Raw genomic sequence first — 12,128 nt, forward strand, 5'->3', positions numbered from 1 at the left:
GGCTGCCAGAGAATAGGATTATTTCCTAGTCTGAGTTCAGAGTAACATTCGTACATTGGCAGAAAGATGAGCTGCATGAGAGAGATGATTTGTATGTGTGAATAGGCTTTTCCCAAGTTGTAATTCTGGGAGGGTAAGAGGTGCTGGTCTTAGCCTCAGATGGTAGGTGTGAGGAAAAAGCATTGCTTGTCCCATTGTCTCTTCTACTGGTCACTCCAAACCATTGCTGTGGTCTTGAATGAGGTTGCAGGTCTTGTGCTGTAGTATAGCTGTTTCTTGAGCAGGGGAGAGGCGATTAATGGGGAAACTAGTTAAGTGGGAGATGAGCCACAGAAGGAAAATTGAGGAGTCTAGTCTGCTCTGTCTAGGGCTTTGGAGCTGTGCTCCGGCTCCGCTCCAGCTCCACTGCTCCGGAGCTGCTCCACACTCCAGCTCCAGGCTCTGCTCCAAAAGCCCTGGCTCTGTCTTCTTTCTGTGGTGTATATCTTGCCTTGATGAGGAGTGCTGGGCTGGGCAACCTCGCAGAGTGTTTCCATCCCTAACTTCTATATCTTTCTGAACCTATCTTGAGTTTTCTCAGAGTTCACCTTTATAATGGAGCAGGAGGCAGAATGGACTGGCCCAGATTGCTCGGCAGAGCAATGCAGCATACCTTGATCTGCTGCTCAGACAGATTCCATTTGCTGTCAACATGAGTCATGTCACCTGACTTGAGAAAGAAGAAAGCAAATGAATTCATAATCAGTTGACAATGTGCAGACAATAGGAGTAATCACAGAGATCGGGGGAGGTAAATTCCCGCTAGAACCTGCACATGCAAGTTTGTTCCTTAGTGAACGTTTTGTAGTGTCTTGTCTTCAACGTCCCAGCTCAAAGGGGTTTGCTCCATGTCACTTGGGAGACTGTTCCACAGTCTAGTGCATTTGGCTGTCAGGAAGCTTTGTCATATTCCTCTTTTTAATCTCATCCTGTTACTTCTACCTCTGTCCCTTTTTCCATCCTAAATAATTCCACAGCCTCTGGGGTGTTTCACCCTTCATATATTGATAGCCTGTTACTGTATCCCAATATCCTCACTGCTATTTTCTTAGCCAAATGCTACATATTAACTCTTTTGGGGCTTGTCTACATACAAAAGTTCTGGAATATGGCAGGATGTGGATATTAAAGAGGAATAGTTATTCTTAAATAACTCCCATGGGTGAATACTCTTATTCCGGAATAAGAGTGGCTATTCTGCATTAACTTAATCCAATTTTTGGATTAAACTAAACCAGAAAGGGGCCCTCTTATTCCATAAGTGTCTCCACTCATGGGCTTATTCACAAATAGCTTTACAGCAATAACTCCATATGTGGACAAACCTTCAGTTTTTCCTCATAACTCAGTCCTCCTTCCTCAATCATTTCTGTGGCTCTTCTCTAAACTTCCTGTAGTGTGTCCATATCTTTTTATTAACAAATTTCCCAGACACTTCAGATGTGATCACACCAAAGTCTCATACTAATTCCTCATACTAAGGCTAGTAAAAGATTAAAACTTTTACCTCCTTCTATAGTTACAGCCGAAGCCCACTGTTTTCAGTAGGATTATTATTTACTTACTGTTTGTATTGTGGCAGCCCCCTAAAGAATTAATTTAGGATTGGCCCCCATTTTGTTGGGCCACCTGGTTCTTAAACTGTGGCCAGTGTGCTGTCTGATTACATGATGCTGGCTCTTGGCCTTGTTCCCAACTGCTAAATCGCACTGAGACAGCAAACAATATGTTAAATACTTCTGCAGTTTTACTTTCCTGTGTACGTTATTACTGCGGGAATGGTATGTGATTGTGAATGGAAGGGGAGATGGTCTATGCAGTCATGAGGGGGAGAGGAGTTTGTCCACATGACAATCTCTCAGTTAAGATATGGTCCATGCTAGGAAAATATTTGAGAATCTCAGGGCTTGCTGCTGTGCAAACACATAGGAAAACACATTCCTTGTCCCAAAAAGTTTATGGTCTGATGTCGCACTGTTGCTGCTCCTGCACCAGAGTACCCCAAGATAGCACAGATGACCCTCCTATATGGAAAGCACTGCACCATTTCTGCTTTAACCCACCACAGTTGATGTGAAGTAGCTAGACTGCAGAGAAAAGAGCTGTTACTTTAATACAAACTAATTAGCCTAATTGTCATTAATCCGATGTGCCACTACAATCAGTGGTTGAGTGCTAATTGGATTGCTCATTAGTAATCAATAACAGCACCATTGGTTAATTGTCAACTGGTAATTGAATAGTTACTGTTGGTTTAATGGATGGCTTTAGATCTCTAAAAGATGCCTGTTGTGATAAAGTGAGGCTGGCAGTTTTTACCCCATATGACGTTTTTTTTCCTTCACAGTAAATGGGAAGCATTGTCTAGACCCGTCTTTAAAAGAACCTTCATACTGTAATCAGTTGTTCCAGTCATGAAAAAAGAAAAGGTGGGGAGGTTTGAGTCTCTTTTGTCCTTTGGGGGAAAAACAGATGCATGTTGCAAAAGCTGACTCCACTGCACGTATCCGGGCAGAGAGATTGGGTTTTAGAAATTAAGAGCAGGACACAAACACACAGTCCTTTTGTTTGCTGATAGCAAGCTGGGGGATTGGATGGGATGGTTCTGCCCTGCAGAGTCCTTTGATAGATGATATTCTGACAACCACTGGCATAGAACAGTTCCGATCTTTAACGTTTGGTCCATGTCTAAAGTCCTCTCTATTTGTCCAGCAGTGAGAGCACAGCTATACAGCCAATAGCAGCTGTATATAGTTTTCCTCACTTTACTTTATTCTGTTAATCGAATATGCAGGGACGGGGGCATTTTTTTTAAGATAGGGTGGTGATTGTGATCTGAAGTCATTGTAGCCAGTAGTGCCTGTGATGACTGCATCTCAGCATGTAATACGCTAGCTTGATCCAGAATTTGGGCAGCCTTGGGGCAGGGTCTCCTGAAAACTGATTGATATGAAATGTAGTCTAACAGTAGCCATTGGAGTCCATGAGTGTTGAGCTTGTCATGGGACAAGGTATTAATCTTTTGTGATCCTGTGAGCCATGTCAGGTAACGGGGGCTAGGAAGCAAAGATCGTTGTCCTAGAAATTCTTCTGATTGTCTCACTTTCGGTATTTTTTTTTTAAGTGGTGTATCACATGGCTGTGTTAGACAATCTGGCTTCCCAGTTTACACCTGCTTCATGATACCTGCTTCAAATCAACTTTTCCAGGCATAAGCTAAAATGGTGCAATGTTTTCAGACAGAAAGGCTTAATGATGTCCTATTTAATGTTCTATCGATGGAAGAAAATCAGCACAAGGACATCAGACTCCTGTTCTGGGATCTCTGTAGATTGCTCTCATGTGCTCCATCTGTGTGTCCCAGTTTATTTAGTTACATTACACTTGCCTAAAATACCCCCTGTAGTTTCAGCTGGATACAGTATTCTCCCACACTTTTTGTTCTAAACACTTGGGACCAACATCTGAGTGGCCCTCATGCTAACACATGAGGTAGGGGGTATGGCACACAAGAACTCTTTGCCGCTTCTTGTGAGGGCTTCCCACGTTGTGGTCCCTGCGCTCTGGGGGATGCTGGGACTGCTTAGCTTCTGCTCTCCCTATGGAGTAACTTACTGAAATGGAGGAGGGACATGGGGCCATAACCCCCTCCTCCACACCAGCCCACCGGGGAGCAACCTGTTCTGTTATGAAGCTTGGGGTAGATGGCTCACACCCCCCATCCAATGCATATGGTGCAGCCCTGGGAGAGATCATACTTTCCTAAAGCACCATTTTGGTAGCACTTCTCATGGAGCAGCACATCTCCACCCACCCCATGTAGAGCAGTGGTATAAATGCTACAATCTAGATTTTGGGGTAATGTTACTGTACACTGTTAAATGGTTGCCACTATCCACTCCAGAGAAAGCTGTGTTTCAGGGATGGATGAAGTGATCCATGTATACTGTGGGTGGGTGGGTATATGCACACGCTCAGCGCGCTCTGTGATCCGGCTATGATCTCTATGCATCTCTTTTACATGTTTGCCTTTCACTTTAAATATTAAACTTGGGCAACTTCTTTCATTGCCAGACTTCTAGATTAGTTTGGAACGGTGGGTCTCTTACTCTGTACTCACTGACACTAGTGTAAATAGAGAGTGAGTGGAGAATTTGGCCCTAGTGAATATAACTCGGCTTACAAGGGGTCAGAGAAGTACCTGGTCTGTCATTTCTCAACAACAGAATTTCATTAGCCACTAACAAAATTTTAAGGTTTGGGGAACTTGTTTACCTTTTCTGTAATGCCTTTGCGGTAGCAATCAGCCCTCTCCCTCCCTCCCTGCCCCCTCCAGGTGTTTCTTGTAGGATTTGGCTCCTCCTGTTACTTAGTCAGTGCTGGGGAAATGTCAGACAGCTTTAATCGTATTTGCAGTCCAGTGAGATTTGGAAAAATAAGGCTTTGTAAATGGGAACTCTATCCCCATAGCTGTGTGAGTTAACTAATTAGTGGCAGTATTTGCCACATTCCAGTAATGAACTCCTAGCATGCATGTGAAATGTTCGTGCCTGGCAGTATCACTGTCTCAACCAACTTTCTTCTGTATGAAGTCTTCCATACAAACTATAGCCCACACTACTTCGCAGGTAATTAAGAAAGTATTAGGCAAGGGAAAAGCTTTCAGGCCCTGGCCTCCCTCAAACACCTTTTAGCTCAAATGGCAGGTGCCTGTGGTTTTTGGAGCTGTTATATCCCTGGGAAGTTGCAAGTGACTAATATGTAGCTGAGTAACAAACCTGAACTTGTATCGTTCAAGTTACGTATATGGCCCTCATAGCTATAGTATATGAGCCCTCACAATCATTAATGAATTTTTTGCTCACAACCTCCTCTGCAAAGTAGTATCCCATTTTACAGCTGGGCAACTGAGGCATGGGTAGATGAAGTGACTTGCCCAAGATCACACAGGAAGTCTTGAATGAGCTGGGAGTTGAGCCCAGGTCTCACTAGTCCTGTGCCTTTCCACTAGACCACCCTTTCATATGCTGTCCTTAGCTATTACTTATATTGAAATCATCTAAAGGAGAAAGACAGTGCTTCTCCAAAAATGTTGACTTTCTTTTAAATAGAAGAAGAAATAAAGACATTAAAATGTATGAGAGATCTTGTGGTCCAGGTCAGGGGTCGGCAACCTCTGGCACGTGGCTCGCCAGGGTAAGCACCCTGGCAGGCTGGGCCAGTTTGTTTGCCTGCCGCGTCCACCGGTTTGGCTGATCGTGGCTCCCACTGGCCGTGGTTCGCTGCTCCAGGCCAATGGGGGCGTTGGGAAGCTGCGGCCAGCACATCCCTCAGCCCGCGCCGCTTCCCGCTGCCCCCATTGGCCTGAAGCGGCAAACTGTGGCCAGTGGGAGCCGCGATCAGCCAAATCTGTGGACGTGGTAGGTGTAAACACTGGCCCAGCCCACCAGGGTGCTAACCCCTGGCGAGCCGCGTGCCAGGGTTTGCCGACCCATGGTCCAGGTCAACCACCACTGAAAAAGCATCCTCGCAAAAGATGGTTTCCCTTGGGAGTGACCTGAATTTAGTCTGTAATAATGACACACAAATGTTGCTCTCTGACGTGCCATTTCTTGTGCTCACAATTGTAATGCAGTTAATGTGGAGCCTTGAGAGAACTGGAATGTATCTTAATTAGCAATCTCTGATTTCCCAGATTTGTAATTAGCAATCTTTGGTGTACCAGAAGTGTTGCTGTGGCAACAGGGAGGAAATTATCAAGTGGTTGCTGTACTATATCAGGTACATTATTATTCCTTGTGTGCACTGTGCTTTCTTAACAAAGCTGTTCTAGGGGGCAAACTGCCTTCTTCCTGTTATCATAACGGTGTTTAGCATAGATTTCAGTGTAGTCAAGAGCCACAATTAAGCATCCTTTATATGAGAGAGAGAGAGTGCCTTCTAATTGGAGTTTAGCTTCTGTAATGGGATTTGAAAGATGTCAAATGTGCACAGTATCCTCTAACAGTTTTATTTTAAAGGTGAGGCATGATAGCTATCATGATGCTTAAACTTCACTGGTTGCTCAGTTATATGGCACTCCTTAGAGGGAAGATCTTTAGTACTACAGCATAGTAATTGGGGCCATATAATTACCTAGATTGGTGCCCCAATCTCCCTTCTGCACCCAAACTCCCTCCCTCATAGTTAACTGGCATTTTTCACTTACCAGCACCTCCCATTCCCCCCAACATGCTAGATAAAACAGCTTTTACTGTACTTCCATGCTGTAATTAAGTTGCTCCTGAACCTTCTCTTTGGTAAGCTAAATAGATTGAACTCCTTGAGTCTGTTAGTGTTACTGTAAGGCATATTTTTTGATCCTTTAATCATCCTTGTGTCTTTTTTCTGAACCCTCTCCAGTGAATCAACATCCTTGTTGAATTGTGGACACCAAACTTGGCACAGCAGGTTGCATCTGTGCCAAATGCTAGGGTAAAATAACCTCTTTACTCTTGCTTGATAGTCCCCTATTTATGCCTACAAGGATTGCATTAGCCCTTTTGACCACAGCATCGCACTGGGAGCTCATGTTCAACTGATTATCCACCATGACTCCCAAATCTTTTTCAGAGTCACTGCTTCCCAGAATACAGTCCTCCAATCCTGAAAGTATGGCCTACATTCTTTGTTCCTAGATGCATATATTTACATTCAGCCATATTAAAACGCATATTGTTTGCTTGCATTCAGCTTACCAAGTGATCCAGATAGCTCTGTATCAGTGTCCTTGCCCTCTTCATTATTTACCGCTCCCCCAGTTTTTGTGTAATCTACAAATTTTATCAGTGATTATTTTGTTTTCTTCCACATCATTAATGAAAATGTTAAATAGTACAAGAACCAATTACTGTGGGACTCACTAGAAACAAATCTGTTCAATGATGATTCCCCATTTACAATTACATTTTGAGACATATCAGTGAACCAGCTTTTAATCCCTTTACTGTGTGTCATGTTAAATGGAGTAAAAGCTGGCTAATTAATAGCCCTAACATCAAGGCAGTGCAAGGAGTTAAAGGTCCTGGCTCTACAAAGTTCCTGAGTACCAATGCCACTTCTCTTAATGGGCCTAAATATGGATTTGGCTGCCTAGATCTAGGCACTTAAACAAAAACTCCATTTGTTTGTTTTTAAATGTCCTGAACGTCTGATACTCAATTTCCACATCTGCTAAATGGGTTAGTAATATTTCCCTACCCACAAGGCTATTATGAGGTTCATTTGTTAATGCTATGCATTTTGTGATTGCACTCATGGAGAGGGCTCAAGAAATACTGTTCTCTCAGAATAGCTTCATGTCTGCCCATCATCATCTCCATGTTGTGATGATTCTGCCTCCTACTCAGCGAGGTCTCTGATGTGACCAGTGACCTTGATGTAATGATTACTTGGGTATTCTTATTACACCAACCTGTCAAACTGAAGTATGCATTAGCACTTATTGGATAGTGATTGTCAGGGAGGACCAGTGAGCCTGGAGCTTGTGATGGGGCTCCTACAATACTACTTATGTGCAATGTAGTAATGTCCCACAGAATGCGGGATGTTAACCGTGTCCCCCAGACCCTATTCTCTGCTCCTCTGGCTCTGCAGACTGGCATTTATCTGCAAGGATACTTCTGAAGGTCCCAAAATAGAGTATATTACACACATAGAACCTTACTTCTGTGGCCTTAAAGGCCCTTACAAACATTAATGAATTAATTAAACCTTGCACAGCATCTTGGGAATAAACAAATAATGTCGACATGTCCATTTATAGTTGGAGAAACAGACAAAGGCTGTTGTCACTTCCTGCAGCAGAGCTAGAGAGGGAACAAGAACGTTCTTATTCCCCGGTCTAGTCATGGAGCAACATTCCTTCCCTAATTGTGGTCCATTAAAGATAATTTTCTGCATTTGGGGGATGGCCCTTGGCAGCTGGAGTTTTATACTGTGTAATGCTTATGTATTATTATTTATTGATTTATTTATTTATTGTTGTGAAGCATTGTCATTGGGAGGCAGTGTGACCAGTGGTTAGGGCACTGGATAAAGATTTGAGAGACCTGGGTTCTAAACTCTGCTCTGCTGCTAATCTGCTCTATGACGTTGGACTAGTCTCTGTGCCTCTTTTTGCCTCCCCACCCCGCCCCCGGGCCTTTTGTCCATCTTACCTATTTATAGTGTAAGCTATTCAGGCCAGGGATGGACTTTACTATGTGTCTATACAGTGCCTAGCCCAATGGGATACTGACTTCAGTTGGGGTTGCTATGCTTTAATGTAGTACAAGTAAATAATAATTCCTGTTGCTTTCACAGATCCAGGCGAAATAGGGTCCCATTGTATTAAGTGCCATACATACACATAGTATGAGATAGGGCCAAAGAAGCTTACAATATCATTTGGCAAGAGAAAGGAAGTGCTGTTGTACAGATAGTGGACAGAGGCACAGAAGGATTGTGACTTGCCCAGGATCATTCAGGAAATTTGTAGCAGAACCAGAAATTGAACCCAGATCTTCTTGAGTTCCTGCCTGGTGCCTTAACCACAAGCCCATCCTTCCTCTCCGTGTAGCATGTGTTGTATTTGCTGTCACTCGCATGGAAGTGATCTGCTTCTACAAAAGCAAAAATAAAATGAGGTGAGCTTTAGGAAAGGGCCAGTAATTATTGAAATTACTCATCCTTTCTATTTACTGTGGAATGCAAAGGGTGAGGAGGGGGGATGATGTTTGGTGACACATCAAAGGCCTAGTCTAAGCTGCAGAGACCCACGCAGGGAGTTAGTCAATCTGTATGAATGTACCCAAAAAATGCACTATAGGATTTAAAATGAAAATGAAAAATTGCAAAAACCCCTTGCTTCTATGGCAGTGAGGCGGTTGCTACTTTGTGTTGGGTTTTTTTAGGGAGAGATCTCTCTCTAATGAAAAATAATAGTGAAATCCAAAGTGCAAAGGCTTCTGAAGCTTTCAGTGTGGCATTAGGAAACAAAAAGAGACAGAGAAATAAAGTTGCCTCATACAAGGCCCCATCTTACAAACTGCTGACCATCTCCTGTAAAATACTTGCCTACCCTCAGTTCCTGTTGCCCTCAGCTCCCACTGACATCACCCCAGCAACTTGCTGGAGGGACTCAGCACCTGGCTGAACAGGTTTGAAGTCCTTAGTAGCAGTGGTTGTGTTTACTTGGGTTAAAAGAGATTCTAGAGGCTTTTTTCTACAGGCAGTTTAGTACTAGTGAACTTGATAGTGTGGAGAAGCTTGCTCTGACAATGCCCTTAGTATTACACCTCTTCTCTCCCCCAGATTACCTGCTTCTAGGGCTGAAGGGGCAGGTTTCTCTGCAGGCATTCTTTCCTGCAGCCTCTCCACTGAGTGCCAAGAGTGTATATTATTGCAGCACCTACGAAAGCCAATTGAGATGTCGGTCCCGTTGTGCTAGGCACTGTACAAACATCATAATTCCCTGCCCCACAGAGCTTGCAATCTAAATAGGCAAGTCAGACACAGGGTGGGAGGAGAAACAGTGACTCACCCAAAGTCGCACAGTAGGTTAGGAGGATGGGCAAAGCTGGGAGTAGAACCCAGATCTTCTAATTCTCAGGCCAGTGTCCTACTCAGTAGATCATGCTGCCTCCCATAATGATATGGACATGTGTGCCATGCTAATGAACAAGTGTCTGATGGTAGCAATCTGTGATCACTGCTACTTACAGGGGCTCTGTTCTCCCCCTGTAGGATAAGGATAATTGCTATGGAGCTCAGTGTGAGTTACGGATAGGAGATAGTAGAAAGTGAGTGTCCCTGGGCTGGATTTCATTTGCTGACCTATGGCGGAGCAGCTCTGTATCCTGTTACCATTCATCTGAGCCATGTGGTGCCTCATAAAGATATTTTTGAGGGATGTCAGTCATCTTAACAGTATCTACTTCCCTCTAGCACTACCTGTATGCTATAGCTTCAAACTGCAGTAGTGCTATTGTAAGCTTTACTGTAGAACGCTGTAGGGGATCTGCTATTCCCTGCATACTCTCCATTCATGAGTCTGGCTCTTTAAATGCACACGCTGTTATCTAATGTAAATATGAAAATATTTCAGAATAAATTTTTAAAGCCGTGTTACAAAACTGAGAACATTGACCTTTGGAAATGATTTTCAGCTGGTGCAGTTTTCCCCGTTGCTTTCCCCATCTCCCCCGCTCCTGCTCCTGCACAGTCTTGCTAACACTTATTGCGGAGGTCTGGCGAAAGCCATCTTACAGTCGGGTCCTTTTTCTCTGGTGGATCCAGAGACATGACGTCAGGGTGTTTTTCTGTGAAGCACACAGGATGTTGCAGCCAGCCAAGAGCTGTGTTTATGTTGATAACATTACAAGTATTTCCTCTCCGTTTCCGAATCAGCAGGAGGAGGAGGAGTGGGGGAGGAGAGGCTCAGATTGCTCTGGCTTTGGGGAAGGATGCATGAGGCCTTTTATGTTAAGAACTCAACACAGCGCTGTTATTTATTTATGCTGCATTTGGGAAAAGGACTTATTTAAACAAAGGGACGGGAGAGATTCTCTCGGGGACAAGACTGACTTGCAAAGGTCTCATACTACATGGGGTGCTCTTTGTTGCTCTGCACTATGGATCATTTTTTAAGGTGATGAAACAGCTTTGGCAAGTGATAGTTGATGACATTAGCAGCTCCCAAGTCTTCTATTCAGTGATCTATCTGAGCATTCTCCCTTCTCCTCCCTGCTCAATCTGCTTGAGATTCAACAACCTTTTTTTTTAAACATATGTCAAGGGGGCTGTTAAAGCAGACAGCTGCATTACAACTGATGTAATTCTAAACCATGTCTGAGCCGTGTTAGCTAACTCAGCTGTACAGGCAAGGCAGGACTTACATCATTTTGTCTTCTTCTAATGGCCTTTCTAGCAATTGCCCACAGGGCCATTCCAGGAATTGGTGTGTGTCTTTGATGTAAGTGCCTGTAGCCCTCATCAATACAGTGATAATGGCAATGTATGGAGAGCATTCTCTTTGCTGTCATTGTGCAGTCTGATTTCATCCCTGTCTTCAGTTAGTGAGGAATCAAAAAGAAAAAGACAAGTGCCTTATGAACCTCATTCTGTCACAGGAGGAGGCAGCCTGATCCAGTAGACAGGATATTATGCTTGGATTCAGGACTCTTGGGTTCTATTCCTGATTCTTTGTGACTTCGGACAAAATTTCACCTCTCTGTACCTCAGTTTCCCCATCTATAAGATGGGGATAATATGTAAAGCCCTTTGAGATTTATGGATTAAAACACCTATATAAGTGGTGGTAGTTAATATTATATCTGATAGAATATTGTCAAATGAGGAAGTAATTGTTTGCAACCAGACTTCATTCAAACTCCAAATGAGGATTTTTTAGGGCGGGTAGAAGAGCCAGAGACTCCATGTAGTTCCTTAGGAACTTCGCTACTGCTATTGATTTTACTTGGAAGATGCTTAAATACTATTGGTAGGCAGGACTATAAAACCTTAAGATACCTATCTAGTTTTATACATTCACCCACATATCTGAGCAGTTAGCAGCAAGGGACTGAGAATCTGAACCCATAGGTTCTATTTCTGCTCTGTCACTGACTTACCGAGTGACGGGCAAATAATGCCATTGTTCCTTCATTCAGTATGCTTAGGCATGCAACAAGAAGGCATCCAGTTTGATGAAAAATGGGAACAGTCCAAAATTCCTTTCTGTTGATATAAGACGTGGTGATGGGAGGTGCAATATACACATTTTCCATTGATCAATGAGAGATGGATTGTGTAGAGAGACTTAAAGAGCAGAAATGCCATGTGAGTACTAAGTGGTGTTTCAGTGAGAATAGGAAGCCTCCCAGATACAGTGATTCATCTGTTCATCTTTGTACAAAATGTTACTCTAAATCCAGTGTTGGCATATGCGAGTAAATCCCAAATGTGTTTTAAAAATGAAAGGTGGGGGAGAGGCTTCCCTATCTTATTTGCCTGGAATAAGCATCTCATCAGATTATCTGGTGGAGGAAACACATACCTTGCAATCTGTG

At 43.4% G+C, this 12,128-nt stretch overlaps 1 protein-coding gene across 2 annotated transcripts in view; it reads left to right on the forward strand.

Moving 5' to 3' along the window:
- The window catches only part of PTPRA (protein tyrosine phosphatase receptor type A), a 220,718-nt gene that overhangs the window by 144,012 nt on the left and 64,578 nt on the right, over positions 1 to 12,128 (forward strand). The window contains exon 1 of one of the 2 annotated variants that reach the window (XM_039542427.1): positions 5,790 to 5,820. The exons of the other annotated variant lie outside the window; for it this stretch is intronic. The gene's annotated coding sequence lies outside the window, so the exon portion shown is untranslated. Of the gene's footprint in view, positions 1 to 5,789; positions 5,821 to 12,128 lie in introns of those variants that run through there. 2 annotated transcript variants of the gene reach the window in all.

This window comes from Mauremys reevesii, linkage group 5 (assembly GCF_016161935.1).
Source record: "Mauremys reevesii isolate NIE-2019 linkage group 5, ASM1616193v1, whole genome shotgun sequence".
NCBI lineage: Eukaryota > Metazoa > Chordata > Testudines > Geoemydidae > Mauremys > Mauremys reevesii.